At 47.2% G+C, this 22,165-nt stretch overlaps 1 protein-coding gene across 3 annotated transcripts in view; it reads left to right on the forward strand.

The window, feature by feature from the left end:
• ARAP2 (ArfGAP with RhoGAP domain, ankyrin repeat and PH domain 2) overlaps positions 1-22,165 on the forward strand; it is a 1,345,662-nt gene that overhangs the window by 307,771 nt on the left and 1,015,726 nt on the right. The window lies entirely within an intron of this gene.

A 22,165-nucleotide genomic window follows, 5' to 3' on the forward strand; every position in this document is an offset into this window, starting at 1 on the left:
AGTTGGCAGAGGTATACACTTCTGACAAATAGGGACCTACCAACTCTAGTCAGGGAAAGGGGATTACACACTCAGATAACCCCTGCTACCCCCTTGGTAGCTTGGCAGAGCAGACAGGCTTATCTCAGAGGCAGTGTGTTAAGCATTTATGACCACATACAGTAATAAAGTGAATACACTACAGATGGACACGACACAGAAGTTATTATAAAAATAGTATTTTTATATAAGGCTTAGCACAAGACCAAATAACGACAAAAATATACCACAGTCTTAATAAATACTCTTTGGCAGGAAAAATAATAGTTCAAGTAAGGTTTCTTCTCGGCAAATAGTTCTTTAGCAAAGTATTCTTCTGAGCACAGTTCTTTGGCAACAATGTAACCCCCACAGGAGTCACACGACGTCGAGTCTACAAGATTCCCAAGGTTCGGCGTTGACCGCGAGGAGCGCTACGTCGAGCCTGGAGTCGCAACAGACCCCACAAGTACAGTACCTTGAGAAACGAAGAAAACGAGGTTCCACGGCGTCGAGATGTCGGCGTCGAGGTCGGCGTCGATCGTGCCTCGGAGTCGGGTCAATCCGCAGCGGTGTCGAGGGATGTCGGGCCGGAGCAGCGCTCACGGCGTCGAGAAGGGCGTCGAGTCGATGCGATCAGCAGCGGCGTCGGGACGGGGTCGCTTGGAGGTAGAGCCGATACTCACTCCTCACTGGCGTCGATACCGGCGTCGAGACGGGGTCACTTGGAGCCGGGGCCGATACCCACTGCTCACTGGCGTTGCTGCTGGCGTCGAGACTGCAGATTTTCCCTTGTGTACTGGAAACAACACTTTCCAGCAATTCAGCAATTCAGTAGATGGTGAAGTCCTTTGGCCCTGTGACTTCAACAGGAGACTGGCACTCTTCCAGTCCTTGGAGATTTCCTAGCAAGTGTTCAGGGAGTACACACCAAGTTCCTCTCTCCTCGTTCCTTGGCAAAAATAAAGAAGCAGCTTTCAGGTTCCTCCACAGCAAAACAGCACTCTGGCAGAAAGGGGAGGCAAGTCCTTAGATCAGCAGGCTTCTTGTCCTTGGTACAGGTTTCCTTGTCAGAAGTGATCTGAGTTCTTGGTTCAGGGGTCCTTCTCTTATACCCCTTTTTCCCTTTGTTCCCTTTGTCCAAGCAGGGCGATTCCCACCATCTCAGGTTTGTTGTGGGTGTTGCCAGGCAGAGGCACCTGGCCTATTCACTGAGCAGGGCAGAGTCCTCAGCCGCCCAGCAGGAGGCGGAGCCAGTATTGTCACTGGCAGGAGCAGGGCTATCAGTCGCCCAGCAGGAGGCGGAGCCAGTATTGTGTCAGGCAGGGCAGGCTACTCTTCCCTCACTCTACGTGTAAACGCCCCATTCACCCCACACTGACTCACTCAGACCTCTGGAGCCACCCAGCCCCTGACACACACACCAAACCAGCAGAGACCGGTAGATAGTTGGACAAGAAAATAGCCACTTTCTAAAAGTGCTATTTTCAAACATAGAATTTAAAAACCATCCATCCTAAAGGGTGTGTTATTAAATTCTGAGTTCAGGGATACTAAACTCGACTTGCTACCATGCTCCCTGAGTCAGATAGATTATAATGGAGTTAATAATCAGTCTGCCCAGTCTGGCCTATTGGAGGCAGGTAGCCCTTCAATAGTGAAAAACGAAAATGGCTGTAATTCACTATTAGGTCATGCCACACACGTCAGGGCATGACCTACCTTTTACCAACAATGCACCCTGCCCTAGGGCCTACCATAGAGGTGTCTGAAATGTGGCAAAGTGAAGGTTTAGAGACTGGTAAGTAGGTTTCCTTACCAAGTCGACATGGCAGTCAGGGACTGCACGCAGGCGCCGCGGTGGCAGGCCTGAGACACATTTTGCACGCTGCTTCTGTGGGTGGCACAACCAGTGCTGCAAGCCCACCAGCAGCAGTTAACTTACACGCCCTTGGCACACGCAGTGCACTAGACTAGGGTCTGAACAGTAAGTCAACCAAGCCAATCATGGTAACACCAATCAATGTACAATTTAACATAGGGAGCACTTGCACTGTGGCACTGATCAGCAGTGGCACAGTGCCCAAAGCAATAATCCAGCAAAAACATCGTAAACAGAGGAGGCAAACAGAAAAAAATGGAGGAGAAACTCATGCCAATGATGCCAGGTCTAACACGTGTCCCCTCCAGCTGAAATGTGGGGAGAACTACCCTTCACCCAGGGAGTCCTCATCACTAAGGCGGAAAAATCTGGACAGACCATCAGCATTGGCGTGATCTGTACCAGGGCGGTGTTCCACCGTAAAGTCCATGCCCTGTAGGGAAATGGACCACCTCAACAGCTTTGGGTTCTCATCCCTCATCTGCATTAACCATCTGAGGGGCCTGTGGTCTGTCTGAACCCGGAAGTGAGTCCCAAACAGGTAGGGTCTTAGCTTCTTCAGCGCCCAGACCACAGCAAATGCCTCACGCTCTATCACACTCCACCTTTGTTCCCTGGGAAGCAACCTCCGGCTGATGAAGGCTACAGGTAAGTCTCGGCCCTCCTCATTCATCTGTGCTAGAACAGCCCCCACACCATGCTCTGAAGCGTCTGTCTGGACAACGAATTCTTTTGAAAAGTCGGGTGCCTGGAGGACTGGTGCTGTACACATTGCAGTTTTCAGGGTGTCAAAGGCGTTCTGACAGGCGTCAGTCCAGATCACAAGTCTCGGCTGCTTTCTGGAAGTCAGCGAGGTCAAGGGGTGCACAATGTTGCCATACCCCTTGACAAACCTCCTGTAGTAACCCGTGAGACCCAAGAAGGCTCTCACCTGAGTCTGGGTTTTGGGCGGTTCCCAAGCCAGGATGGTATCTATCTTGGGTTGCAGGGGGGCCACCTTGCCGCTCCCTACTTGGTGCCCCAAGTACACCACTGAACCCTGCCCAATCTGGCACTTACTAGCCTTGATTGTGAGGCCTGCTCTGCGCAGGGCCAACAACACTTCCTGGAGGTGGCGCAAGTGTTCCTCCCAGCTGGCGCTGAACACTGCTATATCGTCCAGGTAGGCGGCGCTGAAATCTTCCAGCCCGGCCAATACCTGGTTAACCAACCTCTGGAATGTGGCAGGGGCATTCTTCATCCCAAAGGGCATCACACGGAACTGGTAGTGCCCATCTGGTGTGGAGAATGCAGACCTCTCTTTTGCCCCATCAGTCAAGGCGATCTGCCAGTACCCAGACGTTAGATCAAACGTACTAAGGTACCGGGCAGCCCCCAACCGATCGATGAGCTCATCAGCTCTGGGGATGGGGTGCGCGTCAGTCTTGGTGACCGAATTGAGTCCTCGGTAATCCACACAGAACCGAAGTTCTGGTGAAGCACCAGGCGCGGCAGCCTTTGGGACCAAGACCACTGGGCTGGCCCAAGGACTGCTAGAGGACTCAACCACCCCTAAGGCAAACATCTTGGAGACCTCCTCCTTGATATATGCTCTGACCTTTTCAGTCACCCTGTAGGCCTTGTGCCTCACAGGAGTGCTGTCCCCAGTGTCCACATCGTGGACACACCACTGAGTGACACCAGGGATTAAGGAGAACAGATCAGGGAATTGTACCAACAGATGGCGACAATCTTGCTGCTGCTCGGGGGTCAGTGTGTCAGAGAGGACAACACCATCCACTGACCCATCTTTTTCTTTTGCACACAGGAGGTCAGGAAGAGGCTCACTCTCCTCCTCCATCCCAGCATCTGTGGCAAGGAGCATGCCCACTTCGGACCTGTCTAAGTGGGGCTTTAACCGGTTGACATGCAGGACCCTTAAGGGGTTCCTGGGAGACTTCAAGTCCACCAAGTAGGTGACATCGCTCTTTTTCTCCACAACCTCAAATGGTCCGGTCCACCTGTCCTTGAGCGCACAAGGTTCCACAGGGGCCATGACCCAAACTTTCTGACCAGGTTGAAGCTCAACCAGAGTGGCATTCTGATCGTACCACCGCTTCATCTCTTCCTGGCTGGCCTCCAGATTTGCCTGAGCAAGATCTCTGAAGCGCCGAGTCTGGTTCCTAAAGGCCAGCATGTAACTATATACATCCTGGGGAGGTTTCCTGGGAGATTGCTCCCAGCCTTCTTTAACCAGACTCAAAGGTCCTCTTACCGGGTGACCATACAAAAGCTCAAAGGGGCTGAACCCTAGAGACTTCTGTGGCACCTCACGGTAAGCAAACAGCAGGCATGGCAAGAGGACGTCCCATTTACGCCTCATTGGTTCTTCAAGACCCATGATCATGCCTTTTAGGGTCCGGTTGAATCTCTCAACCAGCCCATTACCTTGAGGGTGGTAAGGAGTGGTAAACTTGTAGGTTACCCCACACTCCTTCCACAGAGACTTCATATAATTCGAAATGAAGTTGGTGCCCCGGTCTGACACCACCTCTCTGGGGAACCCCATGCGGGAGAAAACACCCATCAGTGCCCGTCCCACCACGGGGCCGTCACTGTTCGGAGAGGGATGGCTTCCGGGTACCGGGTGGCATGGTCCACCAAGACCAGGATAAACCTGTTGCCCATGGCTGTCTTGGGGTCCAGTGGCCCCACAATGTCAATTCCCACTCGCTCAAAGGGGGTACTGACGACGGGAAAAGGTTGGAGGGGAGCCTTCTGCTTCCGCCCGCTTTTCCCACTTGCCTGGCAAGTTTGACAGGTCCTACAATGGATATCTGAATCCCTTCTCATCTGAGGCCAATAAAAATGGGTGACAAGCCTGTCATAGGTCTTGTCCTGCCCCAGATGTCCAGCTAACGGAACGTCATGAGCCAACCCCAGTAGGAAGGCTCTGAACCGCTGGGGTACCACCAGCACACGGGCTGACCCAGGTTCAGCAGCCTTAGGCTCGCTATACAGGAGGTCGTTCTCCCAGTAGACCCAATGTGATCCTGACTGATCACCTGTCGTTTGGGCTGAGGCCTGCTGCCTCATACCCACAAGAGAAGGGCACACTTTCTGCTCAGCACAAAATTCCTCCCTGGAGGGACCACCATCCTGCTGCCAATGGGTCAGCTCGGGCAGGTCTCCCAGTTCGGCCACTTGTTCTCCTGTCGGTTCCAGGGCATCCCCCTCAGGGTCTGCTCCCTCCTGGACCGCGGGAACGATGGGGGACGGTTTCCCGCGCCCCCTGCCCCTTCTCTTCACGGTTGGGACCTGGGCCATACTTTCAGGCTCCAGGGCCCCATCAACACCCTTACTGACTGACATGGACCGGGTGGTCGCACACACCCACTCAGGCAGACCCAACATTTCCAGATGCGATTTTCTCTCCACCTTAGCCCAAGGGGAGTCCTCCAAATCATTGCCCAGGAGACAATCAACAGGCATGGCGGGCCTCACAGCAACCTGAAGAGTACCTGAGACCCCCCCCCACTCAAAGGGAACTTGAGCTACCTCACACTGACTCTGTGAGTTGTCGGCAGCTACAACGGGGTAGAATGCATGCGGGACCACCTGCTCTCTGGACACCAAGTGACACTTGACAGCTGTCACACTCGCTCCGGTGTCTCTGAGAGCTTCCACCCTATGGCCATTAATGGTCACCCACTGCCTATATTTCTTAGTGTTACTAGGCAGAGGGGTTGGAGGGACCATTTCCACGTCTCCTAAAGAGACCAGGGACATTTCTGCGGGACCCCACCCACCGGGGGCACCCATCTCCTCCCCTCCCAGGGCTACACTCGCTACCTGCCGAGGGGGTGCACGCGGCGGTGCATTCGAATTCTTCATGGGACACTGGGGATCATAATAACGGTGTCCCACCTGCTTACAGGCATAGCAGGTCATGGGGCCCCTGTGAACAGGTTTACCTGTCGGGGCCTCTGGCTTCTTTACAGGGGGAGGCTGGGAACCCTTCCCTTGGTTCCCTTGGGGACTACTTTGGGGCCCTTTCTGAAACTCCCTCTGTTTACCCCTGTCCCCCCCACTCTTCTGCTGGGGACCCTGCCCACCTTTGGCTGAGTCTCCCACTGGACCCTTGTGGACCCTGGTACTGACCCAGCGGTCCGCCTCCTCAGCAAGTTTTCTAGGGTTAGATAGCTTGCTATCAACAAGGTGCTGGCGTAGCTCTGGAAAACAGTTATTAGACAAGTGCTCCCAAGCAAACAAATCATAAAGAGCATCATAACTATCAACCTTGCTACCCTTTATCCAACCATCCATGGTTCTGCAGAAAAAAGACACATATTCAACCCACGTAGTACCAGGCAACTTCTTACATTCTCTAAAGGTTTGTCTGTACTTTTCTGGAGTTAAGCCATATCTCAGCATTAAAGCATTTTTCATATGAGTATAAGACGCCCTTTCCTCTTCAGGCATGCTCAACAAGGTATCTCTCCCCTCGTTTGTAAAGCGGCTCCACAACCCCGTTCCCCAATCCTTCTCAGGGACCCGGTGGGCCAATAACGCTAACTCATATGCTTTAAACCATTGGCTAATATCTTCATTCTTACTGTAATCCTTGATCACATCTTTAGGAAAATAAAACCTACTTTCTGCAGGCACAGATGGAGTGCTGCCACCAGAGGGATTCAACTCTAAACTCTTAGTTTTAAGCTCCATCTCCCTCACCATCTTCTCACGTTCAAACGCTAATTTCTCTCTCTCAAAATCTAATCTTTTGCTCTCCATTTCAGCTTCTCTCTTGCTTCTTGCATTCTCTAATTCCAACTGCCCTCCTAATTTGAGTTTTGCCATTTCCAACTTGTACCCCCTCTCCTTCTCCCTGTCTTCTAATTCTTCGGGGGAAAGGCTCCTAGAGGACGCACTACTGCCTGGAGATGACACTGGCCCACCTGTGGGCTCTTCCTCTTCCTCTTCTTCTTCCTCTTCCGGTACCACCACCGGATCAGAGGGATTTCTGGCCTCTAACCAGGCCTTCAGCGCTTTGAGGAAGCCCTCTTTCTTTGAGACACCTGTGGTAGGAACTTTAAACTGCTTGCAAAATCCTTTTAGATCTTTTAGCGTGTAGGAATCTATCTTCTCCTTATCAAATTCCCCCACAACATTCTCCACAGGTGTAGCAGCTCCGGCATTCTCCATGGTCAAAACTGGCAGTGTTTAAGAAAATAAGCTCCAGGAAAGCGGAGAACAAAAATAGGATATCCTACCAAACGGACTGTGGCTGCGTTATGGTCTGCTTTCACTATGTAGCGTACACTAATCACTGCACATGAGTCATAAATGCAAAGTTCAAATCCTCACCGCTGACCACCAATGTTAGAACCGGCGGTCTCTAGTTGGCAGAGGTATACACTTCTGACAAATAGGGACCTACCAACTCTAGTCAGGGAAAGGGGATTACACACTCAGATAACCCCTGCTACCCCCTTGGTAGCTTGGCAGAGCAGACAGGCTTATCTCAGAGGCAGTGTGTTAAGCATTTATGACCACATACAGTAATAAAGTGAATACACTACAGATGGACACGACACAGAAGTTATTATAAAAATAGTATTTTTATATAAGGCTTAGCACAAGACCAAATAACGACAAAAATATACCACAGTCTTAATAAATACTCTTTGGCAGGAAAAATAATAGTTCAAGTAAGGTTTCTTCTCGGCAAATAGTTCTTTAGCAAAGTATTCTTCTGAGCACAGTTCTTTGGCAACAATGTAACCCCCACAGGAGTCACACGACGTCGAGTCTACAAGATTCCCAAGGTTCGGCGTTGACCGCGAGGAGCGCTACGTCGAGCCTGGAGTCGCAACAGACCCCACAAGTACAGTACCTTGAGAAACGAAGAAAACGAGGTTCCACGGCGTCGAGATGTCGGCGTCGAGGTCGGCGTCGATCGTGCCTCGGAGTCGGGTCAATCCGCAGCGGTGTCGAGGGATGTCGGGCCGGAGCAGCGCTCACGGCGTCGAGAAGGGCGTCGAGTCGATGCGATCAGCAGCGGCGTCGGGACGGGGTCGCTTGGAGGTAGAGCCGATACTCACTCCTCACTGGCGTCGATACCGGCGTCGAGACGGGGTCACTTGGAGCCGGGGCCGATACCCACTGCTCACTGGCGTTGCTGCTGGCGTCGAGACTGCAGATTTTCCCTTGTGTACTGGAAACAACACTTTCCAGCAATTCAGCAATTCAGTAGATGGTGAAGTCCTTTGGCCCTGTGACTTCAACAGGAGACTGGCACTCTTCCAGTCCTTGGAGATTTCCTAGCAAGTGTTCAGGGAGTACACACCAAGTTCCTCTCTCCTCGTTCCTTGGCAAAAATAAAGAAGCAGCTTTCAGGTTCCTCCACAGCAAAACAGCACTCTGGCAGAAAGGGGAGGCAAGTCCTTAGATCAGCAGGCTTCTTGTCCTTGGTACAGGTTTCCTTGTCAGAAGTGATCTGAGTTCTTGGTTCAGGGGTCCTTCTCTTATACCCCTTTTTCCCTTTGTTCCCTTTGTCCAAGCAGGGCGATTCCCACCATCTCAGGTTTGTTGTGGGTGTTGCCAGGCAGAGGCACCTGGCCTATTCACTGAGCAGGGCAGAGTCCTCAGCCGCCCAGCAGGAGGCGGAGCCAGTATTGTCACTGGCAGGAGCAGGGCTATCAGTCGCCCAGCAGGAGGCGGAGCCAGTATTGTGTCAGGCAGGGCAGGCTACTCTTCCCTCACTCTACGTGTAAACGCCCCATTCACCCCACACTGACTCACTCAGACCTCTGGAGCCACCCAGCCCCTGACACACACACCAAACCAGCAGAGACCGGTAGATAGTTGGACAAGAAAATAGCCACTTTCTAAAAGTGCTATTTTCAAACATAGAATTTAAAAACCATCCATCCTAAAGGGTGTGTTATTAAATTCTGAGTTCAGGGATACTAAACTCGACTTGCTACCATGCTCCCTGAGTCAGATAGATTATAATGGAGTTAATAATCAGTCTGCCCAGTCTGGCCTATTGGAGGCAGGTAGCCCTTCAATAGTGAAAAACGAAAATGGCTGTAATTCACTATTAGGTCATGCCACACACGTCAGGGCATGACCTACCTTTTACCAACAATGCACCCTGCCCTAGGGCCTACCATAGAGGTGTCTGAAATGTGGCAAAGTGAAGGTTTAGAGACTGGTAAGTAGGTTTCCTTACCAAGTCGACATGGCAGTCAGGGACTGCACGCAGGCGCCGCGGTGGCAGGCCTGAGACACATTTTGCACGCTGCTTCTGTGGGTGGCACAACCAGTGCTGCAAGCCCACCAGCAGCAGTTAACTTACACGCCCTTGGCACACGCAGTGCACTAGACTAGGGTCTGAACAGTAAGTCAACCAAGCCAATCATGGTAACACCAATCAATGTACAATTTAACATAGGGAGCACTTGCACTGTGGCACTGATCAGCAGTGGCACAGTGCCCAAAGCAATAATCCAGCAAAAACATCGTAAACAGAGGAGGCAAACAGAAAAAAATGGAGGAGAGACTCATGCCAATGATGCCAGGTCTAACAGGCTCAAACACCCAGAATGCAAAGTGCTGTTGGGTAAGAGGCTAGTAGTAACTCAAGGTGTTATAGATGACAAGGAGTCACTTTTTAGGGTTGTTTTAAAAATTACGGTTGTCTAGTACATTTTAAAAACTTGCTTGTTTCATATGTAAACTCTGCTCAAATATTTCTTGAGGGTTCGCTCTTTGGTTCATATCATACATGAAAGCAAGCATTGACAATGCAAATCATTTGTGTTTTGTGTAGTAGAAAGTTTCAAACAGAGCTTCTAAAATCATAAAAGCTGCATCAAAGACAGCAGTAGTGTAACTTTCCATAACACAAAGAATAAGTAAAGGCAAGAGGCTGCAGCAGAAGGTTTGCCACATATAGAACAGATACAACATAGGTGACTAATACACTAAAGACACAGAGAAATCGCCTGAAGGACTGCATTGGGTTCTCTCTAAACATGCAAACATACATGAAGAATAACTCTCCTGATAGAAACAGCTAATACCAGACATTCATGTACTCACATAGGATCTCAAACCTTCAACTACCTAATGTGGTATGCTTTGTCAACGATCAACCCAACTGTTTTCTTGTAGTCTAAGGAAGATAAGGACAAAGAAGAACATCTTGTAGAAGAACCAGCTGGTCACTTACAATGGGATTAAGGCAGGGTCCTGGCTGTGGCGACTGATTGAGTTTTCTGCCACTGCTTTCTGTGCCCTGATTATTTTCTAAGGTATTCCTTTTTGGAGCTTTAGTAGTCACAAGGAGGAAGAACTTCAGCATCTTCAAAACGTTCTGGAACAAGGTGACAAAAGTAACTGAGAATGGGAGGATCCTAGGAGACAAAATTTACCAATGTTTTTATTAGCTTTATTTTAGCATTTTTGCTGCAAGAATTACAGCTTCACAAGATCTTGGTCAGAACTTTTCTGACCTTGTGCAGCATTGCCTTCCTGCAACACTCTGGCCTTGCCGCTGAAATGTTATGATAACCGAAAAGTAGTTTGTTTAATATTATGTTATGTTATGTTATGTTAAGTTATGTTATGTTATGTTACTCTGTATGGTGTGTGTTCTGCTATTCACATGGACATGCAGCCCAGCTAGAGGAAGGATACATTGCTAGTAGTGTTGGCATGTGTAGTTCCAGGTCTTTACCAATATGTTGCATGGGCTTTGCTCTACAGGCAAACCCCAAATATGAAATGGACTGAGTTATGGAGAGATGCTTCATTATATGTTAAAATATTCAGAAATGTTCTAAAGGTATAAAAATTAGAGCAATGCAGCTGAAAACTCTACGCATTTTACATACAAGACACACTGTACATGCTGAGTGCGGAAGACTAATTCCAGATAGGTACCCTGGTTGCAATATTTGTTAATAAAGTGGGGATTGAATTTTGCTGAAACTCTGGAAAGATATAAGGGGTAAATAAAGTACCCCGTTTAATGCATTGTAAGGGTATTGCAAGTCACCGAGGAGTTCCATGACCATATAGAGGACGAGGCCGAATGCCGGGTTCCTTTATAAGGTTATGGAACTCCGAGGTGACCTGCCGTACATGGCATACCCCCTGCCATGTATGGCAGGGTGTATCTTATCCCTTGTTGAAAATTGGGTTACTGGTTTAGGAGAGTGAAGCACTTCAGAAGCAACAACCACAATTCCTGTCATTATGAAGTCACAAGCAAACACCAAATTAACCTGTACTTGCCCGTCAAGTAGCTTAGCGCAAAGCTGTTAGGCTGGTGCATGAAGAGCAAGCTGGGCATCGTGGATGGTCATCAATGTAGATCGAAGATCCAGTCAGGTGTCGCAAACTGTCATTGATGGAGAATTGCATTGCTGTCGTGCAATGTGTAGATCTTGTATTGCTGACAGTCACTGTGTCGCAATGAGTCAGGTTCCATGGAACTTCATGTTGGCAGGTTGTGTGGGCCACAAGTGCTTGCTGTGAACAGGCTTGGTTGTGAAAAGCCCAGCCCAGCTCCACTGATGCCACACCAAGGTCCAGGACCTGAGGAGCACCTCTTGGGGATCAGGAGCTCACTTCAGTAAAGGCCAGCAGAGCTCAGACAGGTCCAGTTGCAGGTCAGCTGGGCAGAAGCAGGGAGGCCTCAGCAGCTTGGCATATTCCTGTAGCTCAGAGCAGGAGGTCAGTCAGCTTACCCTTGGAATGACTTCAGCCCGGGATGTAGGGTACAGGTCCAGACTTACTTCCCATTAAGCAGGGCAACAGAGTAGCAGTGTAGCAGTCCTTCTGGCAGCAAAGCAGCACATCACTCCTTCTCAGTAGTATCCACAGGTCCAGGGGTGTACTGGAGAGTTGGGTATGAGGGTCCACTGTTTAACCTTGTTACCAGCTTTGAAGTAAGAGAAGTTTCTAAAGGGATCCAACCCTAGAGGTGCTTGGAATTTCCTGCCTCACTGCCCCGGCCCCAGGTTGTCTTGAAATACAAAAGACTAGTGTCAAATCCTTTGTGAGTATGCTCAGGAGGAGTCTTTGTGATATGCAAGTGTGGTAGGTGATTGCTCATCCCCTCATCAAGTCTGAGATGGCCCATCCTACCAACACCTATTCCCCCTTTCCCATACTGTCTGGGAGTCATACACAAAGTCCCACTACTAGCTACACCTAGTCATGTTACCCAAGGTAGAGGCTGCAGGCACCCAATCGTTAGAACAAGAAAATGCCAACTTTCTAAAAGTGTAACTGCAACAATTGATGGATCGAATGCTGAATAATTCAAACATTCTCCCCCAGTCAAGAGATCTGGGTTGAATCCATCATTCTTTTGCCCACTACGCTACCCCGGTTTGGACCCAGCCATATGCAAATCAGTCTTGACCCTATTCTTCATGGGAACAGTCCAGCCCGATCTGCCAGGCCAGGTCCTCCCTGGACTGGAAACAATCATCTTAGAACCGGTTTTTGGGTTTCACCCCTCATCAGCCAGGTTAGCTTGGGATCCACGTCTGGGCATACTCGCCCCACTCGGGGTGACCAATACAAAAAGATCAATTGATGGACAGAATGCATGACAATGTCATACATTCACCCCAGTACAGGGATCTGGGCCCAAATCCATTGTTCTTTTGCCCCCATGCTATTCCAGTTTGAACCCAGCCATATGCAAATCAGTCTTGACCCTGTGCCCAATGAGAACAGTTCAGCCCGAACTGCCAGGCCAGGTCCTTCCTGGACTGGAAACAAGCATCCTAGGACCCGTTTCGGGGTGTGACCCCTCATCAGTCAGGATAGCTTGACTCCAGTGGCATGGAGAGCACGGGACCCACTTGTGGGCCTACCCGTCCCACTCGGGGGGACAAATGCTAAAAGAACAATTGATGGATACAAATGCAGAACAATGTCTGATCCCAGGATGCTTGTTTTCAGGCCAGAGAGGACCTAGCTTGGCAGTTTGGTCTGGACTGGTTCCATGAGGAATAGGGTCAAGACTGATTTGGAAGTTGGAAGGTGGATGAAAAATAATTGCCTCAAAATTTATTCTGGTAAAACTGAGGGTCTTCTTTTCGGTAATGATGCACCTTTCTGGTCCCCTTGTTGGTGACCTAAGAATTTAGAAACTCTTCCATCTCCCTACAGAAAGGTTAAGAATCTTGCAGTAATGTTGGCTGATTGGTTAACCTTTTCATACCACATTTATCAGATTACTTCATCTTGTTTCTGTATCTTGAGAACAGAAAACAGTAATAGTTGCTTCAATGTTATCAAGTATTGACAGTTGTAATGGTTTTTACATCAACATTCAGCAGAGACTGTCGAACTACAAACCCTTCAAATTGCAGCTGCACACCTTCTAGGTATACCTAAATTTCAGTCTGTTTCGCAGGCACTACCTAAACGTCACTGGCTGCCAGTAAAGAAGCAAATTACTTTTAAGGCTGTATGTATTGCCCAGAAGGCTCTTCACGACTGTGACCTGGAATATTTGAAGGACAGATTGCAGTGGTATGTTCCTAAAAGAACTCTACATTCTACCTCTGAAAGAAATCTGGTGGTACCTAAATATAAAAGGACAACTTGGGTTGATAAACGTTTTATCTTCACCACTGGAAACTGTGGAATAGTTTCCCACTTTATTTAAAATCTCAAAACAGCCTCATTCATTTTAGGAATTTGCTTAAAATGTGGGTGTTTTCGCAACCCTAGTTCCTGCAATGGTTGGGGTTTGCTAATGCTTAGTTCTAGTTTGATTGCGGTTTGAAAGCACCAAGACACCTTCGGGCAGTTTGCACACTTTATAAAATATCATTAATTCATATATTCAACTATATTATCTTACGACAGTTGAGATCTGGAAAAAAGAAATTACAATTGGCGACTGGGTATGTCCAAGTCACCGCTTATAGGAAATTGGAGACTGTTTTTTTAGACAGGGATTGCGCAATCCCATGTTTCACCGATTAATCTGGGTTTATCTTTCTGTGTTGTACATTAAATTTCATTGGATTGCAGGATGGGCGATTTATCTGGACTTTCAGGACTTTGACTTATCCTAAGTGTGACATCATGAGACATTGTGAATCAGCAAAGCAAACCTCAGTTAAGATATGAATTGAGGACCTTATTTTATCGGTCCAGTACCAAAAAGGAGTGTGGAAATTTGATACCACATGTTGCAGATTTATTACACTGTGTGCTTCATAAAATGTGCTGTCTCTAAATGTGACTCCTGATTGTGGGACTACCAAGACCTCAGCCAACACAGTGTGCCACCAACCGAGAACTAAAAACCCATTAGCAATAAAAGATTGTGGGGCCTATTCACAAAGGCATTTTGATGTAAAATGTTACTCCTGAAATAATCGTCTACATACTCCTACATGCCTTTTGTAATTGGACCTAAAACCTCTAAAATGGGAATAAAAAGAGTTTCTTCAAGGAATATTCATCAACAATAAGAACAAGAGAAAGGGGAGTGGCATCTTAGAACGTTTACTAATAGTGAGTTGGACGGTTCGGGCCGATTCACAAAGGCATGTAACAGAGTACACTTGCAATAGAACATCCTGTGCTCATGAATGCTTTTGAGGATTGCCCCCTATTTTCAATGCTTTGGAGTGTTAAATCTTTGTGAGAAAGAACCCACCTCCCTGAAAGCAACCAAGCCTAGTTATGCTCTTGCTTACTGAAGACCTCGGTGGGTCAGTCAAACATATTGCCCCATCTTGCGAGAGTACAGGACACTTTTTGTTGTTGTACCTGAATGAGCAGAATGAACAGTCAGAGACATGCACTTGACAGCATTGCGTTCAATGATGTTAATCTAGACACAAATTATATATATAAAAAACATAAAAATAAGTGCTCATGAATCCTGAGAAGACTCCCTGACTTGGGAAGAGAAAAAAACGGAAATTTCAATCAAGATTGAACATATAATTAACAAATCAAAGCACTACTTTGTGCATTTATCAGTATCTCAACAAAAATAAAGCAATTGCACTGCCGCCTTCGGCCGATAGATGTCACAAACATACCAGTAATTCATTTTCACCTAACGTCTAACTTGGCTATAGTAAAAACGCTACGTCTGACTTGGCTATAGTAAAAACGCTAAACATTTTAGTAAAAACACAATCTCCGTTCATTATTCGTTGTATAGTAGTTCAGAACTACAATTTGTATTCCTGTTTTTTCTAGTGCTGAGGATAAACACTAAACATGCTGTAGAATTTTTAAAGTATTTTATGAGTTGCACCTTTTCATCTTTTTCGATGTATTTATTGAGAGCTGAAAAACATTCGTACTGAGTAGGCAATACAAAAGAAAACCTGTTCCTTATGTCTTATTTAAAAAAAGTATACACATTCACGGTTACCACGTTTTTGGTATCCATGTGTGTCACATTTCGAGTCTGCTGTAGGTTTACATGTGACCTTAAATGTCTCGGGTATGCTAGGGCTTAATTTGTTGAAACAAAAAAAAAAGTGATCGAGCACTCATTAGGAGGCCATTTCTGCTTGTACAACCTACTGCCCCTGCCAGCGCTGCTAATGACAATCATAACATAACTCCTAACTGTAGTGAGGGTGCCACCCGGCCCGCACTTTACATTGTATCTCTCACATGAACGCACCCGGAGGGTGGGCTTGCCCGAAGGCATAATAAATGAGCACAAGACCGCTCGGGGTCTTTTGGCTCACAATTAACCTACTGTGTGTTTGTCCGTTATTTGTGCTGCGTAATCACGCCAGAGGCCTAGCCTCAGCACAGCGGGTGTCCGGCCAGGCCGGCCAAGCATTCATGCGTACATGGATTGGGCAAACCATTCCTCCCCTGCCCTGCTCTGAGAGCAGAGCAGCCTCACCCACCCCTCCCACCCCGCCTGCCCCAGCCGCAAAGCAGCAGAAAAAAATAAAATGATAACATTCAGTTATTACATTTTTATTTTTACTTTAATTACACTGCTTACAAGCAGTGGGGCGACGCTCTCCACCTTAACGGAGGAGCCGGTGCTGTTATCATTTTATTTGTTCCTGCTGCTTTGCGGCCAGGGCGGGCGGGGCTGCTCTGCTCTCTGAGCAGTGCAGGGGAGGAGTGGTTTGCCCACTCCAAGTGGGCATGAATGCTTGGCCGGCCCTCTCAGACTGCATGTTCTGCATTACAGCGTGCATGGAGAACATGTCCAGGCTCCCATTCCCTGGCTGAGAGACAAACCACGTGCTCAGACCAATCACAACACTGCATTTAGCGTTATGATTGGTCAGGGGAGCCTGGATGCTTCCTGAATCCTGTTCCGGCTGATTCCTGAGGCGGAGGAGAGACACAGTGGCTATTAAGGTAAGTTTTATTTATGGATTTTTTTTTTTTAATTCTCCCCCATCCCCCGCCAACCTGGATCAGTGCCGGACGTCATGGGCCCTTATTCAGGCACTAGTCACTTTGACACCAATCGCGCACACTCAGAAATCCTTCCAGTGTCTGCTCACAGAGAGTACTCTGGATCTTAGGATCTGGAAGCCGAAACGCTCTGGGCTGAACATCTGCTGAGTTGGGGTTCTCCTTGGCTCCTCCTCCCATTTACAGGCTGCGCATGTCTTCTTCTATCGTTCCCCTCTGTTCCTGCAGCACCATCTTGAAATATGTTGGAGGACTGGTGATTTGCTACCCTTAGTTTTCTGTGCAGCTGAAAAAAATCCAACCAACGCAACATCACTTTCTGGTTCCTCTCCGGCTTTGACGGTTAGATTTAACCCCGACTGAGCTTCATCAATCGTGCCTCCACCCCGACAGGTGCCAGAAAAGTACATTGCTTGGCACCTCTGGGAAAAGGTCTGTTCGATGGTACCATTTTCTCAGTGTATCATTTTGAACCTAAATGACTCCGAAGGAATCCCTTAACATTTATACTATTTGACTTGCCCAGGTTACTAGGAATATCAAGTTTCTCCATGTATGTTTTTGTTACAGGCAATAAATATACGTATGATATGTATGTCTGTATATGGTATTGTAAAGCACAAACTTTGATGAAATGATCAGCATAGGGCTCAGAAAATCAATGTACATCAATGGCCCGAGAAAATAAATGTGCAACAGTGGCCCCCGATTGTAAAATTACATCAATAGCAACCGTCAGTAAGTGCATTAATGCACAAGCGCCGCAATGAGGATCTGCTGGCCCCCGTAGATATTCAGCAGTGTGGGTCAGTGGTCCCAGGGGGTATTATTAAACATGGCCCTAGCTTATAGTTAACAAGCATCAGTGACCCAAAGCTGTTACATGCATCAGCTGATAAAGAAATAATGAGCACAAACAAACCTAAAGAAACTAACACAGACCATACATACATCATGACAGACTGGGTCCATTATTGACCAATCTAGCAATCAATAATGGTCCCAGTCTGGAATGAGCATTTACAGCCCAAGGCAATAATCATCCTTTTCAGCAGCAGTCTTTTTCCCATAACGTCTTCCATGTCAGCCTGACATGGTCTGTAACTGGCGATAGCTGTGTGACCTGTCTCCCCTCTGCACTGCAGCCACGATGGAGTTGCACATCAGCCACCATGGTCTTGTGTACTTTACCTGGCTTGTGTTCATGGAGTTCAGTCTCTCTGCCCTCAGAGCTTTGTCATGTATAGACATTCCACAGTACGCCAGGCCTGGTGGTGCATAGCAGGGTAATGCTGCTCCGCCACAGCTCAGCATCTTGCAGCTTTGCTGCTCACAGCTGTCCTGTCAGGTGCAAGCCTCTCAGCCTACCCGGTTACTCTGTCCCATGCACCATTGGTTTCCAAGAGTGCTAGGAGTGGACGCCTCAGCTCCATCAGAGCACACGCCAGTCTTTGTGGATGGACAGATGCATGATGAGGCAATGCATAGAGGTTGTGCTGATGAAGATGACCACAGTGAAACCAGCCTGCCTGAGATCCAAGTAGAATATCAGGTACTCACCAGGGGGCTGTCCACCAGCATATCCCATGAAGACAGTCCTGATTAGCAGTGATAGAAAGTGACAGTCAGACACATACTCAATTTACTGGCGGAAGGAGACCATGAGAAAACAGCCTGAAGCTAAAGCAGCAAAACTGCATGAGTATTTTGTCTCCTTTCAGTGTGCAGGGAGATTCTCATAATGAACTACTACTTAATTATAATCAGTACTCTTCGCTGGATTCTTTACTTCATGAGATCACTTCCAATTACAGATACTGCAGTGTCTTAAACGCCTATGAAAATGCGTCCCCCGCGTCCACTCCCCTTCACGGGTGGAGCAATAAATAGGTCTTACTCATCTTCTATTGTGGTTGTATTTGATGAGACTGTAACCTCATATGTATCATGAGGGCCAGGAGAGCCTTTTATATTATGTGTTTTTTTTGTTTTTCTATCATTTTGGAACTTTGTTCTGTCATGAGATGTGAATAAAGCAAAATCATTCTCCCTCATTTATAATTTTCTGAATATCCTTCTTCCTAACATCTGTCCGGTTTCAGATGAAGGTGAGAGAGCAGAGGGTGGAGTGATTTCCCTCATATCCAGAATACAAGACTGGGGTTCGGTGTGATAGGGCAATGAGCTGCTGTCTCTCCTGATCACTGTAAGTGTGCAGTACTCGAGCCCTGTTTTGGGCACACAGATCTATGAAGACCTCTGCCTGCACCTGGCAGCACTGATGGCTGTCAGAACAATTGAAGGCAGATCCCAGCTTCAGTGATGTAGTGTGTGTGGTCAAGAATGCTTCTTCTGCCCATGCATATATGGATATGAGTCAGCTGATGAACATTTACCATCACAGTGTGTTCACGAGTAACTCATTTTTATTAGAGTCCATGAGAGCATAGAACTGGCAAGGGCCACTGCAGTAGAGTCCCATTGTCCATGTTCTGTCACATGAGCAGCGAACCCCTTCAAGATATTGGTAAGTCTCCCCTGACCTTTGGCTGGAGGGGGAATCTCAACAGGGTTACCCCCAAACCAGATGCCTTCACCCCTCCTGTTTTTCTGAATTCATTTTTCTGGCCTTAGGACTCTGTGCACTTTACTTTCTAACCAGTGCTAAAGTGTATGTGCTCTCTCCTTTAAACATACCCCATTTGGCACATTTAAGTTACTTTTAAGATCCTAGTGAAGTGGGACCACGTGTACTCGGGGCCTGTAAATTAAATTCTATTTGTGGGGCTGCAGCACTTATTGTGCCACCCACTTATGTAGCCTTTTTAAACATTCCTCAGGCCTGCCATTGCAGCCTGTAGGCAGTGTTAAACTATCAGTTTCACTTGCCAAAATAAACTCCTTTCCAGGACTAAAACTCCCTCTTTATTACATACAAGCACCCCAAAGTTGGTCCCTAAACAGCCCATATGGCAGGATGCAGTGTATTTAAAAAGTTGGACATGTATTTTAAGTTTGACATCTCACTACTTTGAGGCTTGTATCTTCTCCACCTCTTCCTTCACTCCACCTATTCTACACCATTTTGCTTCACCTTAAATCCCTAACAGACCACAGTGGTCTTTGAACCTCCATTTGGCCACATCTCCCAGTGTTAAAAGAGCTAGAAGTGGAGGACGATCTTTCAGCTTCAATGCAGGTAAGCGCTGGTACTCTCTTCCGCTTGCTATTCGAGCAACAGATAAAGAACACTGCTTTCGGAAAGCCCTTAAAACCTGGCTCTTTAAATAAATTACCCTCTCTAGATGCCTTCCTGTTCTGTATAGTGCAACCTCTTTGAACTCAGCCCTGGGATGCCTTTGGGTTCCCAGGCACTTTAAATATCCTATAGTATAGTATAGGAAAACATAGGGTTCCTCTATTACAAGTATTTAGTGATAACTCATGTTTGAGAGCAGATAGAAATGTCATTTGAGGTGTCTAAGGAATGTTAATTTAAAATCCCCGTTAATGATAAAGTATGATTTTAAGTCACAATTCTAAAAATGCCACTTTCATAAAGTTGCCATTTTCTTGCCCTAACCACTTGGTGCAGCTTTTTTACTGGGTCGCATGATTAAGTGTAGTTGGCAATTGAACTTTGTGTATTCCTCCCACTCAGCCACACAAAAATGGGAATGAGTAGTGGAAGGATGGGCCACCGAATCAGGGTGGTGGTGAGGGGGGAGCAGCCCTAATTTCATTTCTAAGACCCTGCCTTAGCTCACACACAAAGAACTTCACCCTAGCCTATTCTACCTGAGAGAGATTGGGACCAGGGCGGGGAGGCAGGACATTTCAGGCATTTCTGTGGGGAAACAACACCAGAGGTTTCTTCCTCTTCAAAGCTGGAGCCAGGTATAAAAACAGAATCCTCAGATCCTCTCTTCAGTTCACGTCTAGACCTGTGGAAGGACTCTTAGGACTGCTCTGCTGCCTGTGGCCTGCTGTGTACTTTAGAGAACTGCCCTGCTACATCAAGAGGACTGTCTTGCGGCCTGAACCCTGCGTTGTGCCGTAAGAGTCTTGCCCTACTGTTTGAGCCCTGTTCCACTGCTGAACCCAGGACTACCAGAGTGACTTCAAAGGCTAGTTGGCTGGGCAGAACCACAGGGACAGGAACGTCTCCAACCATCTTGAACCTGCTCCTGGACCAGCCAGAATGAGTCCTAACCCTCCAAGTGGTATCCCTCTAGTCCTGGACCCTTGGAAGCGGTTCTAAAGGTGCCTAGAAAGCAAAAATACAAACCTAGAGACTTTTTCAGCTAAAAAGTGCTGTGAGAACCGAAAGGAGACTGGTACCTACTTGCTCGCCATTCCACCTAAGTTGCATTGCCAGTCGGTCTGACTTGGCGGCAGCTCATGCTAAGTTCTCTGCAGCAGCAAATCCTGTTAAGCCGCTCCTTGCAGAATGGGTATTCGACCTCGTCTGCTACAGCCTGCAGCTTCATTCATCCAGAGATTTTCAACTTCCATAAAAGAGACTAAATCCGAATGTAGATATCTTCATGGCAATTTCATCCAGCGGCTCCCCGACAATTACGCCTCCTCCTCAGGCACCACTTGCTGCCTTACCCCACTGAACTTTACCTTCTCTGACATTGTTCTTCAAAAAGTATTCTAAGTCCAAAGGAAAGCGGAGACCGGGCCAAATCCACTTCTTGTAAGCAAATCCTGCTCCATCACTGTCAGCCATAACATTTGACTTTGCCCCCGTCTGCCGCAACTAAGAATCCATCGTTGGCACTTGGATCATTTATGTGCTAGTTTGCACTTCAAACTTTGGTTCTACTGAATGGACTTTTGTTATTTTTTTTGTCAAAAAATGTAATAAAATTTACTCTATCTTTCTATTACTCTATTTTCCTTTCGTAAAAGAATTTGAAATTGGAGACTTGAAATTAAATTGAAATCCTCAGATTGACTTGTGGGAGCAGTGCAAGTGCATCACACAGAGTATAATCTAGATGATGGGAGAAAATCGACAAGCTTCCCATTGAAATAAAAATGTTGTGTTTTTTGTTGCTGAATTTTTTTAATATTTGTGAATCAGGCAATTTTTTTTATAATTTGTGTATTTGTTTGATGGATGCTTGTGTTTCAAAGCACAAATTGCTTTTGCCCGGGTGCCCAACTTCCAGTAATGGACTCAGTGAGGGCCCCTGTATTCCAAAAAATGACTCCATATGGGGCCTCAGGATTTCAGTAATGATTAAAAGGGGAACCACCAAAGGCTAAAGTGTAAGTATCACTGTTATAGAGGATTCTACTGAACTTGTCCTTGTGAACTTTTTACTTTACATGATACACAGCATTTGCAAAAATAAGCAAGAGCAGTTAAAGGGTGCATAGAGAACTGTACTACCTTAAATGTCATAAGGCGCACATACAGGATACATGCTATGTAATGTGTGCTGCATCCGCTAGAGGAGTTTTCAAAATCAATTGAAAAGGTTAGAGGTATGATCCATTTCAGCTAAATCACTCATAATCCTGCCAAACCTCTAGAGGATTGCACTTCTCTCACACCTGTGTGGTTTCTAAGATATCTGCAGGGAAAATTGCTTTTTTAATCTCTGTATGTGCTGATATGGAGAGGGATAGAATTCCACAATTTAGGTACATTTCTTGTTAAGTATTTTCCCAGAATACTCTCCTGTCTGGGGTACTCTAAGGTTGCCTATGGCCACATAGGGTAGGCGTTTTAGAGTTAACTCATGACCTTAGAGGGTTTTATGAATAATACATGTCGTTTCAGAGTATTTCTCATTTTTGATTGGGAGGCAT

The sequence above is a fragment of the Triturus cristatus genome, chromosome 2_2 (assembly GCF_964204655.1).
Source record: "Triturus cristatus chromosome 2_2, aTriCri1.1, whole genome shotgun sequence".
Lineage (NCBI taxonomy): Eukaryota > Metazoa > Chordata > Amphibia > Caudata > Salamandridae > Triturus > Triturus cristatus.